This window comes from Apium graveolens, chromosome 7 (assembly GCF_009905375.1).
Source record: "Apium graveolens cultivar Ventura chromosome 7, ASM990537v1, whole genome shotgun sequence".
In the NCBI taxonomy this organism is placed as follows: Eukaryota; Viridiplantae; Streptophyta; class Magnoliopsida; order Apiales; family Apiaceae; genus Apium; species Apium graveolens.
In genome coordinates, this window is record NC_133653.1 from 283,250 (window position 1) to 311,233 (window position 27,984).

Consider the following 27,984-nt stretch of genomic DNA (forward strand, 5'->3'; position numbering starts at 1 on the left):
TTCAGATATATATATATATATATAAACTTTAAATAATAAAAAAAAATTAGTTAATACTTAATTCAATACATGAATAAAATATATAATTGTAAGTTAATATTTATTACAACTAAAAATATAATAACACATAAATATAAAAAAATATTTTTAATAAAAAGTTACTAATATATATTGTATTATATATATATATATATTGTTTGTTAAAAATAATTAATAAATTTTGTTAATAAGAAAACAATATTTTCACACTTAATATTATATAAATTAAAAATATTATATATAAAATAATAATTTTAATATTTATGTATTAAATATTATATAAATATATGCATATATTAACGTGTATGTGTAATGTGTAATGTGTAGATTTAGATTTAAACATTAATTAAATCTGACCTGGAAGATATAGTTAACACCTACAGATTCAACAAAAATATGAAGGATATCTAAATTTTTTGTTAACTGGTTGGAGTGGTATTTTTTTTACCTAATATCTATATCATAGGGCCCATAGGATTTTTAGCTCATGGTTGGAGATGCTCTAATCCTATGATCCGAATTAATTTGTTGGACTTGAAATTAATTAAAATTCAAATGAGAAAGACAAAACCGATATACTTCAATCAATTGGTGTGTCTTGAAGATGTTTTTAGTCACATTTATATTATGTTCTACATATTACGTGAAATGGTTAAAATATTTGTTGAATATGCTTGGTAAGCATGGATAAATTGGTTTCAGATCACAAAGAACTGGCATGGGAAGTGCTAAATCATAAATTGGTTTCAGATCGGAGAGAACAGGCCTGGAAAAGATTATAAATATTGGTTTCAGGTTTTGCTCGCAGAATATGCTTTGTAAGCATGGATAAATAGGTTTCTGATCATAGAGAACTATTGATTATGCTCATCATCAACGTTACCTGTCGGGGTCGACCACAATTTTCCAAGTAAGATATAGATTTTGAGCACTTACAATAATTTGATCAAATGTCGACATGATGCCCTAACTTCCCCAAAATAATAGTTTCACATTATTAATTATTTAAAACTGAAACTTATAATCCGTGCAAAATATAGATCTATATATAATATATAAAATATGTTAAAATATGTAATTAAAAAAATTGAAGTTAAGTGTAACTATAAAATTTCAACCTATAGTTCTACTTATGCATGCACCTAATTATTTATTTATATAAATATGACATATTAACTTACTAAATTATTTTAAAGTAAACCGACGTTTGAATGTTGAGCAACAAATAAAAATTGAAAGGAAATAAAATTTACAGAGAGTAAAAGTTAATTTTTGTCAGTTGAGATTTTATTACATAAAATTTTAAAAATAATTGTTTAATTTTCTAGTAAGTACCAAGATTCGGGACCTAAACATGATTTCCTTATTAATATAGATAGTTGATAATCCGTGCGACACACGGGCCCAAGACTAAAAATATCGAATTAATGTATGTTGAGAATTATTCATCATCCGTGCAAAACACGAATTAAAATTAATATATTAATATCAATATTAAATTGATACTTGTAAAAAATTGTTATGTGGTTAAAAAGAATCAAATCAAATATGAAATTTTCCACTATAATTCTAATTTTGCATTGTTTTACTTGATATAGAACTAACATATTAATTTTATTTTTGTGAAACGAATTATATCTCTATTTTATGAACCAAGTATATGTTCTTTAGATAATTTAATTTAATAGTAATTAATATAATTTGATAATTATCTTATAATTAGCTTTTGCAATATAGTATATATTCACTACAAGAAAACAAGGCTAAATACAACCGCGTAAATACGACCGAAGTCAAATTCAACCGATTTTAGTTGAAATTAAGGGTGCGGCTAAATACAACCGAAAACGGTCGTATAAAACACCGGTGGTATTTAGCGCGGTCGTATTTAGCCATAAATTCGACCGCTGGTAGTTAAATTTAGCCGTGCTCGTAAATTCGACCGAATGTTGGTTGAATTTACCCTTGCCAAAAAAATAGAGGGAATTTTCCCGCCTGTTAAATTATTGGGCACTCCTAAATACAACTGATTTCGGTTGAATTTAGTATTTCCCGCACTTTCCAATTTTCGGCGCCAAAATAGGCTGAATTTTCCCGGGTTTTTGTAAAACACATGCTCCTAAATTCAACCGAAAGCAGTTGGTTTTAAAGCCACGTCATTGACGTACGTCAGCAGTTATAAATACGACCGACTGGTGTAGAAAATTAAATACAACCGTCTGTGGTAGAAACTTAAATACGACCGTTTGTGGTGGAAAACTAAATATGACCGTCTGGTGTAGAAAAATAAATACGACCGTATTCGGTTGTATTTAGCCGCTTCCTATTTTCTTCTAAATTCGGTTGAATTTAGTAGCTCCTTTTGGCAACCCTACTGTCCTCCTTTCTAACAGCCGCAACTATCCCCTCTCCCCCATCTTCTCCCCTTTTCCACCCATTATGCACTCATGTGATCATCCTTAATCATCAAGTAAGTATAATTATCTATTTTCATTTATTTTTATGTTTGTATCCTTCCTTTGATATAATTGCATAACTTTTATACATATAATTTGGATTTGTTGATAAATATTAATTGTTGTTTACTAATTTTTTCAATAGGATGATAAATAGTGTAAAATGTTCATATTGTTAGTGGTTAATAATTACATGTATGTGCGCATTTGTAGATGGCATCCGATCGTAGTTGGATTGGTCGTAACCGGTTTAATGAAGCAAATTATTTAACGGAAGAATATAAAGCCGGTGTGGATAGATTCATTGAATTTGCTATAGAACATAGCGAAAAAGAAGATAACGGTCTTATAAAATGTCCGTGTCGAGATTGTGGAAATAAGTACTTTAAGAAGCCTAGTACCGTGAAAAATGATTTATATCGACATGGTATCATGCAATGGTATACTACATGGGATTGTCATGGAGAGAAAAATATATCACAAGTCGAGGTTGGAACGAGTTCTGGATATAGAGACGTTGATATGTATGATGCACATGATGAGGATGATTTTGATGATTGCGAGGGTTTTGAGGAAGAACCAAATGAAATGGCAAAAAAATTTTACACGATGGTGGATACTGCTTCTGAACCAATTTATCCAAATAATTCCAATTTTACAACATTGGAGTTCTCAATGAAGTTGCTTGAGTGGAAAAATAAGCATAATTGCAGTAATAATGGCTTTGATGACTTGCTCCATCTCATTGGATTGGTATTACCCGATGATCATAAATTGCCCGAAAAGTACTACAACATGCGAAAGATGATTAAAGGATTGCATATGGAGTATGAAAAAATTGATGCTTGCGAGAATGATTGCATGTTATTTTACAAGGAACATAGTGGTAAGACAAAGTGTGATATATGCAACGGAGACAGATACCAGAAGCAGAAAGATCCTAAAAAACAGAAGATTCCACGAAAAATCTTGCGTTACTTTCCTATTACCATGAGATTACAGCGTCTATTCATGGCCAAGACTACTGCAAAAGCTATGAGATGGCACCATGATAGAATTGCAGTTGAAGGTGAACTAAGTCACCCAGCGGATGGAGATGAATGGAAACAATTTGATCGAAGATTTCAAAGATTTTCAAAAGAGATTCGAAATGTAAGACTCGGGCTCTCTACAGATGGATTTGACCCCTTTCGCGATAAGCACGCGAAGGAGTATACAGTATGGCCTGTGGTGGTTGTTGTTTACAACCTGCCTCCCTCTATGTGTACAAAGGCTCCATATATGTTCATGCCTCTTCTTATCCCCGGACCGACAGATCCGACAAAAGACTTACATGTTTATCTTAGACCTTTGATTGATGAATTGAAAGTGTTGTGGCATACCGGGGTTGAAACATATGACATGTTCTCATGCACAAATTTTATCATGAAGGCAGCACTGTTATGGACGATTAGTGACTTTCCTGGACTTGCCATGCTTAGCGGGTGGTCCACCAAAGGTAAATTATCATGTCCAGTTTGCATGGGAGAAGTAAAAGGTAAACAACTCAAACATGGTGGCAAAATAAGTTTTTATGGCACTGCTCGATATTTTTTGGAGTCAGACGATCCCCTACGAAGGAGTACTAAATTTGGAAGTGTAGAGACACGATCAGTTTGTGCTAGACATTCAGGGGGCAAGGCCAAGGTGATGTGTGAGCAGATACAGTTCCCCCCTCCAGGAAAGTCACATAAGAAAAAACCAAGAGATTATGGGGTGACACATAATTGGACACATTTTTCTCCATTTTTTGAGCTTCCATATTGGGAGACACTTAGCCTTCGTCACAATATTGACATTATGCACACAGAAAAGAATGTATTTGATAATATTTTTTACACAATTCTTGGTGATGGAAAGAAGACCAAAGATAACACAAAATCAAGAAAAGATTGTCAAGAATTACGTGTACACCGTGAGTTGTGGATTCGAGGTGATGGCACTGAACCCCATGCACCATACACACTTTCAAAGGAACAAGTTCATAAGTTGTTCAAGTGGATTGAGTCATTAAAACTTCCAGATGGCTATGCCTCAAATATATCCAGGTGTGTGAATTGGGCAAAAAATTGCATTCGTGGTATGAAATCACATGACGGTCATGTCTTCATGCAAAAATTGTTACCTATCGTGTGTCGTGACCTTCTTCCGAAGCATGTAGTTGATCCTATAATTGAATTGTGCAACTTCTTTCAAGATTTATGCTCTTCAAATCTCAAGTACTCAGATTTGGAAAAAATGGAGAAAGATATAGTGAGGATAATGTCCAAACTTGAAACAATTTTCACTCCTGGTTTTTTTGATCCTATGGAGCATTTGCCATTACATTTAGCAACCGAGTGTAAGTTGGGTGGGCCAGCTAATGGGCGTTGGATGTATTTCATTGAAAGATATTTGCACAACTTAAAATTGAAAGTGGGAAACAAAGCTCGAGCGGAGGGTTCGATGGCACAACGCTATATTGAGGAGGAATGTGTACACTTTTGCACGTTGTATTTTGATTCCAAAAATGGAATGATGCGTAATAAATTAAGAAGAAATGAGGCCCCTCGAATGTTTCATGATGACAATTTGTTAGAAGTGTACACATATCCAACACATCCTAGTCTACGGACTAAAGATAAAATGTTGAGTGGTGATGAATATGAACTAGTGGCATACTATGTTCTTATTAATTCGCCGGAGGTTGCAAAGTACTTGCGGTAAGATATTTTTAGTATTACTTTTCCAATTTAATTTAGTTTACAATATAAGTTTTGATTGTTTTAATTTGAATATATATAGTGGATTCCAAAAGTTGGTAGAACGACAATACCCACATTTTAATGATGCGGAAAAGGAAAATTTTCAAAAAGAACAATTTAGAGCTTGGTTCGAAATAAGGGTATGCATTTCATTTTATAAATGCACACATATTTACAAATTTTGGATACATTAATTTTCTCACATATTATTTTAGGTCAAAGATGATGAGAAGCTCAAGGAAAAATTCATAGACCTAATAAGAGGTCCATTGAATAAAGTGGAGTCTTATAAAGCATGCAAGTGCAACGGTTACAAATTTGATTGCGTAAACGCAAATGAGCTCACTTCACCAAATTCCGGTGTGATTGTGATAGGTGAGAAATTTATTTTTTTCTTAATATCCTAGTTGTACCTTTTCATTTCCATTTGTTCTTAAATTTAATACATTTATAATTGTAGGGACTTCTTATAAAGAAAGTTATGGAAACTATTACGGAAGAATAGAAGAAATTTTCAAACTCTTATATCATAATGGACATAAAGTGATGGTCTTCAAATGTCATTGGTTTGATCATACAAAACATGTCAAAGTTGATAAAATCGGATGGCAACTGTGGATGTGAAATCAAAACTAAATGCCGAAGATGTTTTTGTGTTGGCTAGTCAAGCCCATCAAGTATACTACGCACCGAATATTTTGAATGCGAAATCATCATGGTACACGGTTCTAACAACGAAGAGACGACTAGTTGATGAAAGTGTGTCAACTCAAGAAAGGAACAAAATTGATGATGATGCTCTACAAAATGAAGTGTCAAATGCTTCATCATCACACGTCGAAAGAGTTATTGTTCGTGATCCCTCAAATTTTTTTATTGACTTGAGGATGTTTGAAAATGACTATTCAATGGATGACAATGGGGAAGAAGAAAATAAAAAATATGAAGAAGACGAAGACGAAGACTCCAATGAGAACGAAAATGATGAATTAAGTGATAACGATGATTTAGTGTAATTTGACGCTTTTTATGAAATATGTACGAAAAATATTTCTATTAGTTTAACTGATTTAATTTGAGTTTATTTAAATATATGTTAGATTTATTTATGTTAGATTTAAATATATGTTAGATTTATTTATATATTTTTTGCTATGTTGAACTAAAACAGGGGATGTGTTAAACTAAAACAGGGGATTTATACAGAAGGGCATGGGAGCCAAAATATAATGGTACATGTAAATTCGACCGTAACTAGTCAAATTTGTGTGACGGCTAATTTCGACCGGTGTCCGTCAATTAAATGTTTGATATATAAACAGATTCATCTCAGTTTTACTTTTTTCATCGCCGCCTCATTAGATAAAATAGGGTTTCTCTCAACTTGAACTTGCTGAAACTGGGAATCCAAATCCATGGCTCAAGAGGGCTCGAGTTTGTTTATCAAAGAGATAATCCGTTCACAGGTTTGACCATCTCCCTCCCTCCCTCCTGCCCTCTCTCTCTCCCCCCCTCTATATAAACCTTAATTTGCTTCTCTGTCTTTGACTATGTCTCTGTATAAACCCTAATTTGGGGGTTTTGTATTTAGGGCTTTTCTATATTATAAGGGTTTTGATTTTTTACTGATTTTTAATTTTATTTTCTAGGGTTTGTTTGATATTTATTGTAAAATTAGGGGTTTATGTGATCTTAATTTTGTTATTAACATTTAGATGTTTATGTTAATATCACTTTGGTGGTTTTAGTCTAAGCCATGGTAAGAAGATTTCCATACAGATTATGTATAAGTTTCCGAGCTATGTATCTTGAACTAATCTGAGTCAGATGATAGCTTAATTTTAATAGTTTTAATTACTGTTTATTTTGCAGGTGGTTTGGGCTGGTCCAAAATCATGGAAGGGTAAAGAAAAGGAGTGTGATGAAGAAATTTTTGTGGAAGGGACTAACGAGGGTGGTCAAAGCAGCCGCAAGATTGTATTTGAGAGGAAAAGGCGAAACTGCTCTGAAGGGGACTACTCGAGGAAACCGGCACGAGATGCAAGGCCAACGGTTCATTTTCTTCTTAACGAGAAAGGGTAAGAGATATTATGCAAACTTAAATTTTTCTAAAATTTAAGTTCCAAGTGTACCAAATCCTAATATAAACGTTATCCTAATGATTTTACGGTAATGTTCTGTTCGAGTCTTCCCTTTTTTTGTTTTTTTTAGATAAATTGTATACGGGATGAGATGTTAAGAAAAAAATAAGGGTAAGGTTGTTGGTGCTGCTTTCAGTGAGAAAGCACTTTTTACGGCCACCTAAACTGTTAAGAGAGTTTTATGCTAACAAGATAATAGAACAAGAGAAGCAGGTAGCTATGTTGCAGCAGCAACAACAGTAGTGCCAAATGTGAGGAAAATACTCACAATTTCAGAACACTGCTGTTATAAATTTCAGGAGAAAAAAAAGAGACAGTTTACTTTAATTTCAGAACACTGCTGGTATAAATTTCAGAACACTGCTGGTATAAAATTATAAAATGACTTGTTGTAGTATAAACTTTAAGTTATAAGTGAAAATTTAAAAAATTTATGTCCGTTTTATTTGGGTGAAAGGTGAAAACTGGGCTTTATTTGGCTGCTATTGTGAATCTTTAGGTTATATGTATCCTTGTTATATGTATGCAAGAGATATAGTATCACACAAACATAATCAAATCAGCTGGATTTTTTTATTAAAGGAATCTGCGAGAATAGAATAGTTGTTGATTTCCTTGTTTAGGAAAGATTCTGATTAAATAACAATGAATGTTTCCCTATTTTGTAGTAACTAGCATAATAACCCGTGTAATAATAAATTCAGTTACTTATCATTATTAGACTTTCGAACAATTTTTGCCTCACCCCTCACTCCTATGTGTACACTTGAGAATTAACATTCGGTACTTATCCAACTTAGTTGATGACAGAAGTGATAGGGTATTTTTAATCCCCTGCAACTGCAGTCTGTTTGCATTTATAATAAGATTACAAATTAAGGATCTTATGGGAGACATTATTTTGATACATGTATACTAGTTTAATTTATCCTGCTTGACTGACTTTTAAAAAGTTTAATTTATTTTATAACCCTTTGCCTCCTGTAAAATAATTATATATGTGTATATAAACTACTTACTCTAGATTCCACTAGCCAGGCAGTTTATATCAGAATGCTAAAATTAGCCAGGCAATAATTTTTTTTTTTGTTATTTGTTACAGCTTCTTGGAAAATACACCGAAGAAAACTTTAGGGCACATTGTTCGCATGAAATTTGATGAAGATACTATCTGGACAAAGGGAGCTACACGCGAAGCTTTTTACAACTCATGTATCAAGAACTTTAAAGTAAGTAAATACCTTCACTTTTTCCTTTCACATAATACAATACAATTTACACATTTTATTCTTTTTCCTTCCATCTAACACTAATACTGTTCCATTTGGTTTGACAGGAGTATTATGCTTATCCCTTTCCTTATGATGATGAAGACGGGGACCAAGTTGTGAGGGCGTATTTGCATAGGAATTGGAAATCTTATCTTGGTGCTGAGAGAAGCCGACTCGTGGACAAAGTGAAGCAGCTATTGGAATGTGGATATACTGAGAAGGATTTCAACATTAGGGATGACGGATTGAAGCCATACTACTACTCCCAGCGCACATGGAATCCTATGTGCGATTATTGGGAAGATGAAGTTTTTAAAAAATGGTCCACTAATTCCCAGATTGCCCGAAGTAAGGTAGAGTTTGTTTCCCGCAGCGGGGCCAAATCATTTGAGTAGAGACGTCAGGTAGGATTCTCTCTTGTAAATAGATTAAATAATCTGCATTTTCATTTTCTATTGCCTCATAACTATATCATGAATTATTTTCATTTGATAGGAAATAAATGAAGAAAGAGAGGCTAGAGGAGAGTTGCCTATCTCCGAAGATGAATTCATGGGTATGGTGTATGATCCCACTCAACCAGCTGTGCAAGATCTGCAGGTATGGGTATTGTACTCATTCTTTTAGACTGTTGTTCTCACAGTCAATAATTCCCAGATGATTTGCTTAATCACTCCAACATTCTACTATATATCTCCCTTATATAATCTCATGGAGAACACTTTTTATACTATTTCAACCATATTATTAAATCCTGGGAGATTGTGGTTATAAAATACTTAACCAAAATGAACTAGAAAGTAATTAAAAATAAATAGAGGACAAAATTATGATAAGGCCTGAAGTATAAATAAAAAAGTATAAGCTATATATAGATATTTTGGAATCTGGAGATCTTATAATCTTTGCAAACAAACATAGCCTTATAATTGTCTAAACTTTTAGAAAGGATGACATATTCAAGAAGGCAGCTAGAGGCTTATACAAATTGTTGAAACAAAGAAATTATGACAGTTCAGTAACTAATTCCATAAATTAAAGATATTCCTTAAGGCCTGAGAAAGATGAAAAATAAGTTTTAAATAAGATGGATTTCTTGTTTTTAATTTTTGCAGGAAAAAATAAAGAAGGTGCGACTTGAATTGGCACCTGATTTCGAGCTTCTTGAAGAACCGACATCCCCTCGTAGCCTAAAGGAATTTCATCAAAAAAAGAGGTTATTGTGTTGGCCACGGCAAGATCCCCAAGGAAAGGGAGGATCAGCCTTCATCCATAAGACAGTTTGGCTGAGCTTCTGGGCGCAAGGGATGCGGCGCAAGTGATAAAGAAATGCAAGGTGGTGAAACATCAATCTGCAGTTGATGTTCCAGATGAGATATACAAGATGATGTCAGAGATCTTAGATGCGGTGTGGGAGATGGTTCGTTCTTTACCCACGCGTGAGGTGAAGCAAACTGTTCTGGACGACGAGGTGCGTAAATTAGCTTATGCTGCTCTTCCGAACCCGAGTCAAGAACCACTGCACAATCATTACGTAAGGGCAGCAACTGCTTTGCTTGGTCCGATTTTGGAGAAGAATGACAAGATAATTATAGAGGTAACATACCATTCTTTTACAGCTTTTATAGCTTCTTTCATAAATTTGGATTTCATTAAACATAAAGGTAGTCAGATGGTAAGTGCGCAAAAGGTGAACAAAGTATCTACTGGGGTAAATAAAATAAGTGCAGAAAAAGTAGGATTAAGGGATAAATTTCCTAAATTTTATTGTAAGTAAATCTTATTTCTGCTATGCTCAGCTAGCTTTAATAAGCCTTTTAAAATGTCCTTCTCTCTCTAAATATATGAACACCAAGTCAACAAGTAGAAAATTATAGAAATTAGTTACATAATATTATATGTTGTTTTGACACATAATTAAATATATATATAAGAAGTGTTGTACCAGAAATGAATAGGGACCTAGTTGGTGGAACTATATTTACAGCTGATTACCTATATATAAAAGTAATATTGATCAAGACGTGTAGGGATTTTCTGGCTGCAAAACCTGCTTCTGGAGATTTAAAGAACTCCCGATACAAGAAAATTTAGACATCTGTGATACTTGATCAGTTCTTCACTTGCCTAACATTTTAGGATATTTACCTATTATGCATGCACTTTAGACTGGAATTATTTGAGCCATCTGATGAGTCATACTCCAACGAAATGAGTAATTTGATGTTGACTAATTAAATTTGGGTTGAATTGTTGTTATTTGAGTATAACTGCATGTTTAAATTGCATTCTGATTAGAGTTCCAGCTATAGGATGCTTGCATACATGACCAGTGGACATGACCAGTAGAGGAACCAGCGCTGAGAGTCTTGGATTTAACTAGTTACTATCTGCTATCATCAGACATTAACCAATCTTTTTTTTGATCCAGGGAAAATGTTTCAGTTACATATTAGTTACAGATGGCTAATTACTGTTACCATTCCGCATCCCAATAGATGTTTAGGGATGCATTTCAACAAATGATCTTTTTTTCTTTTTATAATTTTATCATCACTACCTAAAGCTGTGGTGATCATAATGCTAGCTGCACAATTATTATGTTTTACGATGTTTATTGTGTATAGATTATGTATATATGCATCTATCGAGATTAGGAGATACACTAATATACATGGTTTGATATTCTTGATTTTCATGTTACGGCTTATATGTTGAACTCTTAGAAATATCGTAAATGCAATCTCACAGAGAAAGATTGAACTGTTAGATAAAATCTTGCTATAATGATGGAGCTATGAAGGTGGTCCTGATGAACGATGAAATCTTGCTATAATGTGTTCAAGTTCTAGTTATTAAAAGTCTGATATGTTTCTGCAGGGATCTGTTCCTGCTGATCAGGTTGTGGAAAACAGCGGCAACAATGAAGATGAAGACCACGAGGCACACAACTATCCGTTGATATAGGCCGTATATTAGCCTGGTAATCTTGCTCAATTTTTGTGAACTAATGAACCAGTTGGGATTTAGTATATTCCCTCCCTCTTTTGTTAAACTACCTCTTTTGTTAAAGTACTTAATGGGGCATGTACTGGTTTGAACTTTTCTAGCACTGAATGAACTAATTGTACTTAAGTAATTAGTATTATGGCTTTAGGCCAATTATCAGTTTTATGTTTAAATCTGTTTGGTTTATATATTTTTATTCATTATTTTGTGATGCTTGGGGTACGCCTGAAGGAAATTAATTTGGCTATTCATTAGAGGTTCCTCGAAACAGGATTTTTTTTTTGGGATTTTGTTAACTTAATTCGTCCGAATCCGGTTGAAAATAATAATCGACCAAAACCAGTCGAAATTGAATTTTTACCAAAAGCAGTCGAAATTAAATTTTAACCAAAAGTGGTCGAATTTGATAAATGAGTAAATACGGTCGAATTTAGTATTTTTTGCGGGAATTTTGAATTTATACGAAAATTTGAATTTTTTGGGCGGGATTTTCAAATTTTAAACGAAAATTTCAAAGTTTAAGTGAAAAATTGGCAAATTCAAATTCAACCACCGCCGGTCGAATTAAGCGCACTAAATTCGACCGGCTACTAAATATGACGGGACCGAATGCGACCGGTGCAAAAAACGGTCGTATTTAGTTAAATACGACCGAGAACGGTCGTATTTAACTAAATGCGACCGTTTTCCTGCCGGTCGTATTTAGCCATTTTTTTGTAGTGATTATATTACTTAGTTATCGATAAAAATTATGATTGGATGAACAATAACTAAAAATAAAATAAAATTTACAAAAAATATAATCGGTTTTGGGTTAAAAACAAAGTTTATTGAGAATAGAAGTCGACAATTACATGCATTTATCTTGGAACTCAAAGCTGCGCTGACTCAGTAGTTGTAAACGAAGTGACTAAGCAGAGTCATGCAGTGCTATCCAAGTTGTAGGGACGAAACGCCTGTAATGTTGTCTGTGAATCTCTTTGTTTAGAGCTCAGTTTTACCAATTGTTGCAAATGAATGAAATAAACAGTCAAGTCTAGTAGTATGCAAGAACATGCTCATGTTCTGAATGAAACTTGGGGTTTGAGGTTTACAATTTCATTAGGCCCTGTTGCTTACCATGCTGTTGTCAAGCTTTTTTGGGATTATAATCCCGAATTAATATACAGGAAAAATAATCTCATTGTTATTAATTGTAATCCTAAAATTTAAATTACTCTATTTTTCTTTGTTTAGAAATTTTAAGTTCACAACTACAGTTGAACCGCTAAAATAATATATTTCTCTGGTCCAACATAATGAACACAATGTATTTTTATTCTTGATAAAGTAATAAACTCGTTAAAATAAAATTTATTTTCGGTCCCAACCCTACAATGAACATATAATGAAGCGTTGACGTTAAAAAATTTAAATTTATTAAATGATCGAGAATGAATAAAATTAAATTTAATGTTATGTAGTTGTGGAGAACCCAATATGAAATTATGATGAAAGTTGATATAATAATACTAACCTAAAACTCGGGTTGTTTTAAATATATTTGTTAAAAAATAAGTATGTCTGAATAAGTGTATTATTTATAATATTAAATTTTAAAATAAATAAATTCATAAATTGACCCATTAAATAGGTTCTGAAAATTCTATAGCCCAGTTTACATACAGTTTTTGTTTTCAGTCCGGAGTGTTTTGGGATAAAGTTAAGTGGACTTAAGGTCTTTGATTTTTTATGTTTGATTGTGTAACTCCTTAGTTTTGATGATCACAACACAGCAAGCCATCATGAGACTGTTTGCAGGATAATGCCATTGTTATTTAAGCATCATGACAGCAAGCTGTCATACGACAGTAATCTATCTCAGCAAGCTATGATCATGATATTCAGAATAACAGCAAACCAAGATGAACAATCCAGAATCAACATGGAAGTCGATTTTAAAGGAGAAAATTCAGGAACTTCTTTTACTAAACTGTAAGGACTTTTCTATTATATTATACGTGTTTTATATATAATAGAGCTCAGTTATAAAATATTTTCTAGCTTTAAAACAGTTCCTAATTTGTAGGAGTTTGTTTTCTTTTCAAACTCTATCTCCTACAAATCTGTTTCAAAATGTTTTATACTCTTTCAAAATAGAAGAGACTTTTTCTGATCATTTTTCTTTCTTTCTTTCTTTCTCTCTTCTATCAAACGGATAACTGAACGTTGAAAACCATCCTAACTAATTTAAACGTTAGAATTGGATTCTAACCATTGTAAATTGTTGAGATAGTTTTGAACGTTAGTGTATATTTATATATTAAGTTTCTTGCAGTTTTTATGATTGACGAATTGCAGTAAGAACACTCACAACTCACTGAACTTTATTGTTTCTAAAATACTCTCGAGCTCTTAATTATATATTCACGTTATATCTTAGAGAGTCTATAGTTTGAGTTGTAATCTCTTTACTATTCAATTTGTATTGTTCAATTTGTATTGATTAGTTGCTGGATAGTTGGCTAAGGGAAACAAGGGTTTGGTGAACTATTGCTAGAGAAGTTTGTACTACGGGGTAGTATAGTACTTAGAGGGCAGGTTTAGAAACAGGATTTTAGCAAGCCATTATCAGCAGCTGGGATAAAGGGAGATACATTATTGTATCTTGTAATTGTTAACTTATTGTAATTCAATAATATATTCTCTTACCAAGTTGGTAGGGACCTGGACGTAGACCATAGGGGATTAGGGGTCGAACCTGGCTAAAATTCTTGTGTGTTCTTATTACTTTTTTGCATAGTATTTCCTGCACTGCATTTAGTCATCTCAGCTTACTATTATTGTCACATTATTGAACTGTTTATAAAATCTCAGTAAGCTATTATCGGGTAAAATTTAAAACTAATCTTAGTTAGCCATAATCACCTATTCACCCCCTCTTGATGTATTTTCAGATTGTTGATGGTATTCTTAATAGTTACGGAAGTTTGAGTAATTTGAGTGCTTTGTATTGGTTTAATAATGGATTTTTTTATGAGTTTGAGAAATTTTATTTTTCTTGATAGTTTTGGATATAATTTGTCTATCGAGGTTCATTCCTCGGTGTTTGAAAATATTAAGTATTGAATCCTTGTCGTATTATAATTAGAAGTAGATATTTTTTAAGGACATTGAAATAATTTGGATTGGAATGTACTAAATCTAAGTAAGTGTAATTACATAATTTTAGCATGTACAAATCTACTACGATATTTTTAATATTTTGTGTAGTATAATATAGTATATTATAGATAGATAGACAAATATACATATAGATAGATAAATAGAACTTGATATAAATTAGAATTTATATTCATAGAGGAGATTGACTTTAATATCTTTAGAATTGGAATTGACCGACTCAACTGATCAACCAAACTATTAATATTACAATTATTATATTATAATGGAGATTTAAGTTGAAGTTCACATAAAAGTATACGAATTATGTTTAATATGATATTGATTTTGTTTTATATCGTATCAATAGTTTGCATTATTATGTTTTAACTTGAGGCCCATTACACAAACAAATTCAACTAATTATTTTTTGTTTGATTTTAATTTTTTAATGCAAAATTTATAGGATACTTTTGTTTTAGTCTGGATAAATAACATATATAATTTTGTTTTAGTCGGTCGAATTCTATTTTTATTTTATTTTTTTTCAGTTTAGGTAAATTGTATAATATTTTTTTAGCATGGATGAATAATATATATTATTTTTTTGATCCGATTTAATAGTATAGTATTTTTAGCGAGGATCTATAATATCTTAAACCGAGGCACATTATGCCAACCAAATTTAACCAATTATATTTAGTTTGCTTTAAATCTTAATTTAACTCCGATCAACAATATATAATTTATTTCAGCCCCCGAATGAAAAGTGTAAATTATTTTATATTATCTTGAGGTCATACCGAGCAACAAATTATTTTTTGGTAGTATAATTATAGATATCTATAATATCTATTTTTAAGTTTAATTAAATTGGTCAATATGAATTACAATTTAAAATATTAGAAGAAATTGACTTAGTGCATACTGCACTCACATATTCAAATTCCCTCTAATTTGGATATCTAGTCACCACAGTTAATTTGTGGTCCTATAGTAACTAAAAGCATGTGTATGGTATCCCTATAAAACAGAGCACTGTCCTTCCAATTATTGTTTTCACAAAAACCAGTGTAATGTCGATAAGAACAGGGACCATGACAGTAGCGTTTGTTGAATTTAGTTGCGATGACCTACTTTTGCTGCTCAATATACTTGCCTTGCTAATCCTGTGATCCGAATCAATTTGCGGGACTTGAAATTAATTGAAATCCAAATGAGAAAGACAAAACCGAAATACCTCAATCAATTGGTATCTCCTGAAGATGTTTTTAATCACATTATATTATACATCTGTTTTTTTTATCTGTTGAAACTTGAAAGTTAAACTAAAACCAGAGAGTTGTATTTTTTTTGGAGCAGGTTTTGCTTGCAGAATATGCTTTGTAAGCATGGATAAATTGGTTTCAGATCATAGAGAACTGTCCTGGAAAGTGCTAAATCATAAATTGATTTCAGATCATAGAGAACTGTCCTGGAAAGTGCTAAATCATAAATTGGTTTCAGATCGTAGAGAACTGGCATGGAATAGATCATAAATTGGTTTCATTACTGTTAAATCAAAAATAAAAGAAAAAATGACAAAAATACCTCTTTTTTTAGAGTTTGTGACAAAAAAACCTCTTTTCAAAATTTTGGCCAAAATACGCATTTTTCAGTTGGGTATTACTAATACGCATTTTAAAAATGGGTAATTCGTATTAAAAAAAGTTGAAAAAAATAAAAATAAATAAATAAAAATGAGATACGCATTCACAAAATGCGTATCACCCATTTGATTCAGGTGATACGCATTTGTGACATGCGTATCACATGTTCTGCTCTGTTTTTATTTTTTTTTAATTTTTTTTAATTTTTGTTATGTAATACCCATATTTCAGATGCGTAATAGATTTACCCATTTCTAAAATGCGTATTAGAAGGGTATTTTTGGCCATAAACTCCAAAAAGTGGTATTCTTGTTACAACTTCTAAAAAAAGATATTTTTGGCCATCACCCAAAATAAAAAGATAAAAGAATTTGCTTTATGTATGTTTTTGAGTTAGTTCAAAGTGTAAGAGTAATTATAATTAATAATTGAGGTGTATTAGATAGAATACTTACTCCATCCGTCCCACCGGGATGTTTACATCTCTGGTGGGCACGGAGACCAATATATATATATATAAGTAGGTAAAGTAATGAAAAGTGATGAAAAGTGGTTAAAGTAGTGACACCTATTAATATTTAATAATAGATTTGAGAGAGTGGAGGAAGTTAGTGGATGTAATAGTGTTTTATATTATTAAAAATTTACTATTTTTGGAATGTAAAGAAATGGATGGGACGACCCAAAATAGTAACTGTAAAGAAATGGATGGAAGAGAGGGAGTATTAATTAACTAAGGGGTCATTTGTTTTTATCTTAATCTCTCTTAATCCTTGTTAATATCTATTTATTAACTGTTAAGACTATTTGGATTCTTTCTCTTTACATCTTAATTGCTTATAAATTTCTTAATCGGTAAGATGAAAAACATGAGCTCAGTGTGATGATTTTTTGTTTAACAGAAATGCTATTAGTGCTTCGCTACGTACTCTATATCTACCTGATTTTATTTTTTTAATAAAGTCAATTTTTGTTTTTACTTTAATATATAAATTAAATGAACATAAGCTTTACAATTTAAATTTTGGTGAGAATAGTCTTACAAGTTTCTAAAGGAAAGGTTTTTTTTAATAATATTGAATGGGTTATCACTTATCATTGGTTAATTTATATTAAAATATTAATTATTATAGAAACTAATTATTTAGCCTATATAAAATTTATTTAAGTTATTATTAATGGCTTGAAACATTTATTTTATTCTATATAAATAATTTTTCAAATAATAAATTTACTCACAATTAAAAAATATAGAATTATTAATGTTCAGAAGTTTTATTATATTTATGTATCAAATGATATTATTCATTCAGAATTCAAATTTTTTAATCATTCATAATTTTAACTATTCAGATTTTATTACTCATATTTGCCAAATAACCCCTAAGATGGATAATAATTGTCTGAATTGAAGTCTGCGTATAAAATCAATACATGCTTCAATGTTTGCATCAAGATCAATTGAGTGTTTGTCAGATCAAGATGATTGTTGTTGCATATTCTTTTTTCCTTCCCCTATTTTGAAAATATAGATTGTTGGAATCAGATTACATATTTCTATTTTTTATAAAATTCTTTTCTATAATATTAAAATAGAATCCTTTATATATTAATAACCTTTATTAATAAGTGCAGCCTCTTTTTAAACTTTGATTTCACTTATTTTTTGGTCCACCACCTTTTGGTTACACTTTTTATGATTCATGTTATATTTCTAAGTGTATTATTTTTATCCTTTTTGATTACTATATGACTTATAATTTTATACGTATTATTTTTAGTTATTTTTTAAATTTTAAAAGCCATGTTTTTTTTTATTATTTTTATAGGTTTGAATCCTATTTTTAAATATATTTTAAAATTAATAAATTCATAAATTTTCCCAACCAAATAGGTTCCGAAAAATATAAACCATGACCAAGTATATAAATTTATGCACTTATTTATTTTGAAATATAACTAAAAAAAAGATTCAAACCTATAAAAATAATAAAAAATCATGGCTTATAAAAAATTAAAAAAATGAGTAAAAATAAAACATATAGAATTATAAATCATATAGGATTAAAAAAATGATAAAAATAATACACTTAGAGTTATAACATGAATCATAAAAGGTGAAATTAAAAGGTGGTGATACTAAAACAAAAGTAAAATCAAAGTATCACTTAAAAATTAGTTTCGTTTATTAATAAAGAAAAACGGGTAAAAATAAAACATATAAAATTATAAGTCATATATGAATAAAAAAGGATAAAAATCATCAATCATAAAAATGAAATCAAAAGGTGGTAGAACAAAAAAATAAGTGAAAATAAAGTATCACTTAAAAATTTTATTAATAAAGAAAAACGGATAAAATTAATATATATAGAATTATAAGTAATATAGGAATTAAAAAGGATAAAAATATTGTACTTAGAGTTATAACATGAATCATAAAAAGTGAAACCAAAAGGTAGTGATAACAAAAAATAAGTGAAATCAAGTACCACTTAAAAAGATATTTGCTTATTAATAAAGGTTATTAATATATCTTATAATTTTATTTTTTATGTATTTTAACTATGCTAAAACTTTTGGTTACATCGTTTATTATTATGTGTACTTTATAATGTTTATGATTCTATTAAATATGATTTTATTTTTTTTATGTTATATGTCTTATCCTATTAAGTTTGGTTTTATGTTTGTTTCATCCTTTTGTCGTATTCCTAATTTTCTTATATATTGCTAATTCAATATATTATATGATTATAATTAAAGTAATTTTATTTTTTTTAACTTTTTTGAATTATATACTTCTTTTAATATAATTATTAAAATTCTATTGAAATTATACTTTTTGATTTTTAAACCACGTCCGGACCATCCTAATTCCATATATAAATATGGATACACTCCTCCTTGAAAATTCTATTGTAATTATACTCCATCCATTTCCTTCAAAGTTTCCCTCAAATTTTTTTACATTGGGGACGGGGACTCGGAGACAACTCTTATTAAATGTAGTTTCATGATTCTTTTTTTAAAATTTTTTTCTTCTAAATAAAAATATAACGTTCAAACTTTTATAAAAAAGAAAATTTTAAAAATAAATTACAAAAATATATTTTATAATTGCCTTAAAATGCGTGCAAGTATGTGAAAAAAAAACTGTAAAGAAATGAAGGGACTGAGGTAGTAATTTTTAAGATTATATTTAACGGTTCTCATTAATTTGATCTGATCGAATGACCAAGAACCAAAAACCAACAACTGAATTTTTAATATTTCTTTTTTAATATAATAATGTAGATAGTTCCTTGAAATCCAACAAAATGCTTTAAGAAAAAGTTGTTTCCATTAAATTTTAATTTAAATGTCGAATGCTTCTTTTAATAATCTTAAAAATTAGAATTTGTCCGCATTAAGTTCCTTAAGCTATTTTAGTGCACTCCCATGTCACCAGTTTGATTTCCCCTTTCTTCTTCTTCTTGTTATCATTATTTTTGTTGATCGATTCAAATAAAAGTAAAAAATTGAGTGAATTTTCTAGGGAAAAATATGAATTTTTATTTATTCAAGAAAATACAAATTTCTAATTTTCTTTAGAAATACAATTTTGCAACTAATTGTAATGGCTGTAAATACAAATACAACCTCAAATATTTTCACAAAAATGTAAAAGTAAATTGATTTTTACTGCCAACCGCATTTTTACCAATATTTTTTAAACAAACAGCAAAATTGTAAATAAACTCGATTTTTTAGCATTTTTGATAATTTCTTAAAATAAATAACCAGACTTAGTGAAGGAATCAAATTTAAGCAAATAAAAGTTATGTGATGAAAATTAAAATTTCCTCTGTCCCAAATTACGAGTACCTTTGACTTTTTATACGTATTTTAAAATATATAAAAGTCATAGTTCAGCACACTTTTTTTTAGTTTTTCTTTTTTTGAATTAAAATTTAATATATATATATATATACTTTTGTTCAGAATTTTTTTTTGAAAATACGCCTTAAAAAATTAAAAATAATTTTGTGACGTATTCAGTTGATATAACTATTCTAGAATAATCAAATTCCAATCATAAAAGCAAAACGTGGCGTTTTCAATGGACGCTTGCAAAATGTGAAAGCTAGCCACTTTATTCCAATTTAATCATTCTTTTAAATTCAATAATTTCTCATCTTTATTAAAATCTAACTGCACTCAAAATGTCGGACACTTGTCATAATATTAACCCCAACTAATCTATATGCTCGTACACATCTTTTGTATCTGCGTCATTGCTAACATAACGGTAAATGCCTATATATAGGCTTTGAGCTCCTCTTCTCTTCTCAACAACTTATACAAAATATTAACTTCATTTGCAAAAAACACAAAAAAAAAACTATTTTTATATTTTTGAGGTTTCAAGATTTTTTAAATGGCCAGTGAATTAAGCAGTGTGCAATCCATCCATAACTTCACTGTCAAGGTTCTTTCATTTCTTTCTTTGGATATAAATTTTTCCGTCATAAATAGACCATTTACAATGTAGTGTAGGTTGAATGAATGCATTAAAAATGTTTGACTGATGATTGCAGGATGGCAAGGGGGATGATGTAGAGCTAAGCAAGTACAAGGGTAAAGTTTTGTTGATTGTCAATGTTGCATCTCAATGGTATGTTATTGATTTATCAATGATGTCGATGTTCTATATAAAATAGGTCACATGTTTGATTTCCGTTCCACCTCCTAATATCCTGAGGATTTAGCAATATGTGCATTTGTTAAAGAACTGTATTGGATTATGACTTGTTTGCTTTGATGTGCAGTGGCCTTACCACTTCAAACTATACAGAGTTGGCAGAGTTGTACCAGAAGTACAAGGATCAAGGTTGGTTTCACTGTCATGAATCTATGATCAAGCTTGAGTTAGCTGAAGCTGTTGTTGAATCCTTGCATTTGTTTAGTGTTTTTCGTGATTAACAATCTGGTGAGTGACTTTACAGGACTAGAGATTCTTGCATTTCCATGCAACCAGTTTAATGGACAGGAGCCTGGGACTAATGAAGAAATTGAAAACTTTTTTGCACTCGTTTCAAAGCTGAATATCCTATCTTCAGTAAGGTATGGATTTTAGTACACGTTTTGATCTTGAACTGCAGTATGCCAGTGGCACGCTCTGAGAAATTTCTGTGGTTTTTCGATTATTTAGGTTGATGTGAATGGATCGGATGCTGCTCCGTTATACAAGTACCTCAAGTCTGTCAAAGGAGATGAAATTGAATGGAATTTTGCCAAGTTTTTAGTCGATAAAGATGGCAAACTTGTTGAACGTTATGCTCCCACAACCACTCCGCTTACCTTTGAGGTAACAATTACTTGCATTTCATTACTCAAGTTAATTATATTGTGGCCAACATATGATCATTTCGACTTCTGCAGAACGATATCAAGAAAGTTTTAGGAGTCGCTTGATAACCGGGATTGAGGCCTGAGTTTTAATGTTTGACTAGTACCTACCTCGTCTGCAACATGTATGGAGAAAAAAGCGTGTGATTGTGAAGATTTTAAGGAAAATATAGTTATGTTGTGAGTTTTATGAGTGTTTGCTCTGTGGAGCAAGGGAAATGTTCAGTGTAATGTGTGAATTCTATGAGCCTATGGCGAGTTTCGTGATATGTTTGCTGTTAATGATGAATAACACAGCGATAAATTTTGTTAATTGATGTACTCATGTTAGTAAAGAATTACAAAAACTGCAGAATTTTCTGGTCTAATCAGGTATTTATGAAATTATCATCAAGCAATTTATAACATGTACATTTGAAATTTGAAATATTTAACACCATGACATTATACACTTTACTCCAGTCTGGTTACCTTCTCAAGGAGATTATTCATTGTTATAGAGAAGGCATCTTGAAACTGTTCAAAGTCTGAACTTGAATCTCCATACACCAACCCAGGCAACAATTCATACACTATATACCTCCTCATGTCATCCCTGGCCTTCTTAGGTATCTTCATTAGCCACTCTACCACATTCACCTTCGACTTTCTCACCTCTTCTTGATCTATAAACATTGAATACTTATCGTGATCATCAGGCAAATGCCATGAATATTGATAGTAAGCTGTGAAGGGATCAAAAAACACAGGAATGCAACTTGATATAAGAGAATTAAAGACAGATTTTCTAGTTGGACTATCACCAGGAGGTTGTAAACAAAATTCAGATTCCAAGAATAGTTCGATGATGGATTCAGGCTGATCACAACCTCCTGAACTACAATTCTGAAACTTGCATGTTCCAGTATTTGCTAAAGTGCATTGGTTAATCAGCACTGATCTTATACTGTCTGGAGAATCTGGTCTTGCACCTCCTGCAAAGCTAACGAGGTTGTTTCGGCTTGATTGGATGATCTTGAATTGCCATGAGAAGATAACTTCATCGGAGTGAGGATGGAAGTAGGTAGGATGTGGGATTCCAATGTCATTAACATGCCAAGGTTGCCTTTCAATCAGTAGCTTTATCGGGTTTTGCATTTCTTCAAGATTCAAAAATGTACTTCCCCATGGAGAATCATCCTTTCTCCGAAAATCCCATGAAACTTTACCCAAAACAAAGACAGGATCTTTGCCTGAGTTTAAAGCCCATGGTTTCTGCATTTTAAGCCATTCTACCAGTTCCAATGCCAAAGCGTCCTTAACATCAGGAGAGGCATTCTTGAAAGGCCATCTCAAGATGTCTAAGCCACCATAGAATGGAACATAGAATAGCTTGGCTTCATTTTCATTATAAACTCTAAAAGGATGCTTCATAACCCTGGAATGAAAAATTGGTTCCAGAGAAAACTGATGAATGTTCTACCAGGCTTTTCCAAGTTTCGGTATTGGCTCTCCCAGTGCCTCATTCCTGAAAAATTGACAGAAATCCAACCAAGGAGACATATCACTACACTGAGCTACCAAATCCTTGTTAAACTTTGGTGGCAAATCATACACATAAACCCCTCTGCCATCACATGTTGTGAGGCTACTTGAATTTGATCTCCATGATCGATGCACTTGCAGATGCTCTTCCACCACCTTCACTGCAGATTCAAACTCTGAAAGCATATTGTTATTGTTATGAACAATGTTGCTAACAATAAGGTTTTTGTTGTTCTCTTGAACATCAGAACCGGGAAGATCTTGTGTGACAAGAGCCTTGTCGTCATTGATGTCAACAGGACCATTCTCTCGTATGCCCACTTTGAGTTTATGATCATCAATATTGTTCTCTTGAACAACATAACTGGCAATCTCTTGCGTAACAAGAGTTGCGTTGTTCTTGATATCAACACTAGGAACACTTTCTCGTATGCTAACTTCAAGTTTATGATCATCAACAGAACTAGCATTAATAAGTGGAAGAGGGACATCAAAATTGGGTTGTGCACCAGCAGAAAGGCAATACAGATTTTTGAGCTTTCTCGAGGATACACATACGTGGAGAATGTGACCAGAGATGATGGTAGTGGTAGAAGACCAGAGGAAAACAAGAACCAAAAGAAGAAGTGTTAATGGAACTCAAGAGAGTAACTTGGAAAGGATGAATTGAAAGAAACCAAGCTCTATTGCAGCTCTTTTCGAAGATTTAGCTCTTTTCTTAGACAGTGAAATGGCCATTTTTGTTGGCTAAACAAAACTCAAGTTCCTTCAAGCTAATTTGCTCTGTTTTTAGGGAAGATATTCAACACAAGAAGAGTGTCTTGAACATGAAGGCACGTCTTAGGAGGACTAAAATTGTCCCAAAAGTAGGCTGCACGTTGGCTTGTTAATTGCATTGAGACTTGTTTAATATGCATAATTATGGATTTAAACCATAAGCTTGCATGGCTAATTATAATATTATAATGATGCATACAATGTAGGATCTTGTTGTTGACTTCTCTATTAGAGAATGATTGTTTAATGTACAGCTTATGTATAATCATTATTTGATATTATGATGCCAAGAAACACCTCTGGCAGCATCTGTTGTTCATGACAGGCATCTAGTTACTAAGTAGCTCAATATTTTCTTCAAAATGATGCAAGATCCAATTGGCATTCCAGCTTGTTTCTGCTGCTTATTGAACTAAAACTGCGGATCAATGTTGTTCAATCACTGCAGTAAAAAAGTGTGCAAAGACTATTTATCTTAAAATGGAAATCAGATTTATGATTTTGAAATAAATTTATTTACCTTAAGCCTCTTTAACATCTTCGAGAGCGCCACTTGCATTACCTATATAAAGAATTTTTAACCTTACCATGCTAAGGGTGAAAGTAAAGGCTAATTTTAGATCTTCTCAACTGGAATCAGCTATGCTTTCAATTAGAAATTAGAATATCTCCTATATAATTATTTACATTTCTGGAGCATGCACAAATTTCCTTTTCTAATCTTAGCCGGATATGTTATGTATAAGGTTACTTTTCTTACTTTTACAATTTAAAAATCATTACATTAATAAATAAATCTGGAGCAAAAATTTTATTTATTTATCGAAATTATTCGTTAGCGGAACTTATAAATAGTTGCATTCAGGTACTGTACAAAAAAAATATTTATGAGGATGTTCTAGCCAGTTATTTTCTCTGAAAATAACTCAGAATTATTTTTAGTTGCACAACAGAATTATTATTGTTCTGTACCTGGATAATGGATACTGGCCAACCAGAATTGACAATGTAGAGTGATCCCATTTGTTAAGAAGAGTTTATGTGAAGAAGATGAAGCTGCAAATCAATAACCGCCTTTCTCAACCTTGCTGTGCTATTATAATCTTCTGCAAGTAGGTATAAACACACTTTTAAATATCTTGGTCTGTGTTTATTTGTGTTTACATGTATCTAATCTACTGTGTGTTTCTTCAATTTTCTTAATTAGGCTTCATGGGATTGAATTTGAGGAGATTAATGTTTATATTGCCAAGGGTCAGCAGTTCACTCCTGAATATTCTCAAAAAAAATATTTGGATACTTAAAGTAACTATTGCCCCGACTCCTAGTTACCCGATGTCATATCCTTAATGAGCCTTTTGAGCGAGGAAACTTGCTACCACCTGAGCATGATATACATGCTATTCTCTAATCTTTAAGTCATAAGATTTTGGGTGAGCTAGCAAGTTGCCATGTATAATATAACATATCTAGTGTATTCAAGTGTTTGTGTAACTTGATATTGCAGTTTTTAGGTATAGCTCTAGATCAGAGAACCCCAAGTATTTGCAGAGTTAGCATTATCTTACAACACAAATACTGATATAATTCACGTCTTTAGTCAGTTTATATTTAACGTAATTGCTTGCAGACTCGTAGAGTGTGTTTTGGTGCCTGTTTGTGTTATATTACTACTAAACACTGGTATAATCAGAAAGTTGATGTTATCATCTTCCAAAATACTGCTTTCAGTAATAAATCCAATGGGGAAATTGCCAACAATTGTTCATGGAAGTTACAAGCTCTTTGAGAGGTACCGTAACTAACTTGCCCTTGCTAATGGACTTTTACCTTTTTATATATTTCTTATTAACTCAACTTTTCACAATTAATTTGTTTCATTGCCTTGTAAATTGATGTTTTTTTGTTCTTCTTATCAAAATGCATCATTCAATATAAAAGTTATTACTTTGGTTCTCCAACTAATAGAAAATCTTAATTCTCAGACCTGACTCCTGAGCATGTTAGATTCTTATCTTACCAAGTTTTAGTTTAGTTGCATCTTGAAGTCATTAAACTTGAAGAACAAAACCGAACTTTTATAATGTGCAGTCATGCAATTCACTAAAAGAAAAACGGCTAAATATGACCGAAATTTTTCAGTCATATTTAACTAAAATTGACCGCTAGTGATCATATTTAGTTAAATATGACCGAATCATGTCGGTCTTTTTTAGGCTGGTCAAATTTAGCAAAATCGGTCAAATTGGTCAAATTTAATTAAATTTGACCGACTAAATGTGACCGCTCAAATTTGACCAATTAAATTTGACCGCCTAAAATTGACCGACAGTAGTCAATTATATTTTTTCACTGCTAACATCAAAATTTTAAAAAATTTGAATTTCCCGCTTTTTATACATAAACATGACCAACAGCGGTCAAAATTACAAATTTGACCAAATGGCTCTGAGTCAATTTTATAAATTGATTAATTGATTATCGGGTCACAATTATAAATATGACACCATTTTTGGTTGGTCATATTTATAAATATTACGTCCAGTAGTCAAAATTAATCGGTGAATTATTAAATATGACATTTTTGTTTTCTGGTCAAATTTATAAAATCGAGTGATTTTACTCAAATTTAACAAGCAAAATACCAAATGTAATTAATTTGTCAAATATATAAGAGGATACAAAATATACATATATAGAAGAAGAGGATACAAAATTTTGTTATATTTACATGTCTCTGCTTATAGTTAGATACCAGGGGAACCACAATCATTCTACATACTATTATATCAGACAGTTTACAAAAATAACTACACAAATTATGGCTAAACAAGAATGTATCAACAATTAAAACATAAAAACAGCACTAAAGCAGAGCTTACAATAGCCATCAAGTTGCCAAGTGTAAACAGCAAAGTAAATTTGATGGGATAGGCAAACACAATCAGTCACTGCAAAAGAGACATCAAATGTAAAAATTACTCCCTTCGTCCCTAAAAACGTTTCCTATTTGTGTTGGACACGTTTGTCAATGCACACTTTTGATCGTTAATATCTTTAAATTTGTATTAGTATTAAATATAAAATTTTCACTGTATTAAAGTACTGATAAATACGAATCCAACGAGATTACTCATGACTATGTTTGATATTATAGATTAGACGTAAATTAGTAGTCAATCGCTTACCGTGAACAGTACCGAAAGTCAAAAGAGGAAACGTATATTGGGACGAAGGGAGTAGATTATAGTGAACAGTCCAGAGAAGGCACATATAGATATAGCACATAGCACGTTGATGTAAACAATATGAACCAAACATAGGCTAATAAAAGCTCTAATCTTACATCATAAAGCTATAAACTCTGCCGTACCAAAATATTACTCCCTCTGTCTTTTTCTTCATTTCTTTACACTTTACTTTTTGTGATGTCCTATTCATTTCTTTACATTTTAAAACTTATCAAAAATAGTCAATGGGTACCTCCACTTTCCCACTTTTTTCCCTTTTCACACTACTTTTACCCCACTATCTCCCTTTTATACATTAAAAATCAATGGGATCCACCACTTCACCAACTTTTGTTTCTCTTTTTCACTACTTTATACATATTTCTTAATCTCCGTGCTCAATCGTTTTGATAACAAATCAAAAGGAGGGAGGAAGGACGGAGGGAGTAGTAGATAGACAGACTCATTTGGATCATACATATCTCTAAAACTCCCCTTTTTTGAAAGCCCGTTTTAATATTAGAGAATCTATTAATGAAAATCAGAATACTATTTTACAATAAATTGGAGTTT

General features: G+C 31.5%; 1 protein-coding gene and 2 pseudogenes across 1 annotated transcript in view; 1 reads left to right on the top strand and 2 right to left on the bottom strand.

Moving 5' to 3' along the window:
• LOC141672096 (glutathione S-transferase T1-like) overlaps window positions 1-27,984 on the bottom strand; it is a 272,410-nt gene that overhangs the window by 93,396 nt on the left and 151,030 nt on the right. The window lies entirely within an intron of this gene.
• LOC141672100 (putative phospholipid hydroperoxide glutathione peroxidase) lies at window positions 20,804-22,243 on the top strand (annotated as a pseudogene).
• Window positions 22,329-23,594, bottom strand: LOC141672093 (xyloglucan-specific galacturonosyltransferase 1-like; annotated as a pseudogene).